The sequence below is a fragment of the Nannospalax galili genome, unplaced genomic scaffold, assembly GCF_000622305.1.
Source record: "Nannospalax galili isolate Female #2095 unplaced genomic scaffold, S.galili_v1.0 scaffold107, whole genome shotgun sequence".
NCBI lineage: Eukaryota > Metazoa > Chordata > Mammalia > Rodentia > Spalacidae > Nannospalax > Nannospalax galili.
Window position 1 is genome coordinate 2,017,332 of NW_008358490.1, and position 1,120 is coordinate 2,018,451.

At 39.9% G+C, this 1,120-nt stretch overlaps 1 protein-coding gene across 4 annotated transcripts in view; it reads left to right on the forward strand.

Moving 5' to 3' along the window:
• Trip11 (thyroid hormone receptor interactor 11) overlaps positions 1–1,120 on the forward strand; it is a 78,714-nt gene that overhangs the window by 32,764 nt on the left and 44,830 nt on the right. The gene's annotated exons all lie outside the window — the stretch shown is intronic.

The window sequence follows — 1,120 nt, forward strand, 5'->3', positions numbered from 1 at the left end:
ATATTACAGTTTGTCTGTTTTAGAGGCCACACTCAGAACTATTGAATTTTCCACAAATGCCTCCTTCCTCACTCAGTTGGTAATCTAATGCCAAGCAGTTCTGGTAAATGGCAGTTCACTTTTAAGTTTGCTCTGTGGCTTAGGAGGTTTAGGGCTGAAGCAGTTTGGTTGGTTAAAATTCCTAATACAGTCTGTAAGCAGATGATTCAATTAAGCATGTAGATAGGAGCTCTATAGCCTAACTGCCATCTGTGCCCAGGTAGCTGGGCTATAGGTGATTGTTCCTCTTCATTCCAGCTTTGTTACCCTCCAAGGTTAATTCCTTTTCCAATGAACCTCTTTTTCTTTGACCCTAGGTCTTCATGTAAGAGAATACACTCGTCTTTACCTGTTTGATTTGGCACGAGAAGAAGTCAGGCCTGATTATTCCAATAGTAAGGAATTACCCTTTCCAATTGGTAAGAAGGTGGGTAAATGCCTTCTTCCACATATCCAAAACAGTCCATTTGCTGCCTTCCAATTGGTATGAACCAGATTAGCCCAGAATTTATGAATCTCTGGAATGCCTAGAAAGGAGTTAACCTTAGTAGTGTCAGAACTGGTATAGTTAAACAGAGGTTGTTTCTTTCAAGACTGCGGCTATTAGTCCCTATTCCCTTTCAGTTGGGAGCCTAAAGCCAAGTGGATCTATTTGGCCACCAGGTGGCATTTCAGAACAGTATTCTTTCATGTGGGGTCTCTTCTATCCATTGGTGTGACCAGGCCCTAATCTGATAATACATTCTTTTCCAAGCACCTCTGACGTGAGGACCCAATCTTGGGGTTTTTCATCTTCCTGTTTAGTGAGGCTTCGGTTCCATTGTTATATGAAATAAACGTCCACGCTCATCCCTATTCACTCATGAGGGTTACACCATATACCCAACAACTGTTAACCCCAAGGCTCTTGGCAATTCTCTCTGCCAAGTCTATGAAGATGTTTTTTTCCCTAAAGGGGAAAGTTTAAGATTTGGGCTTAAATATTTTAAAAAAAATTTTAAAATTTAATAACCACATGATTAGAAAAAGCATTTCATTACAGCTTTAACATACTCAATAACAGTTTCCAAAGTAAAGATAC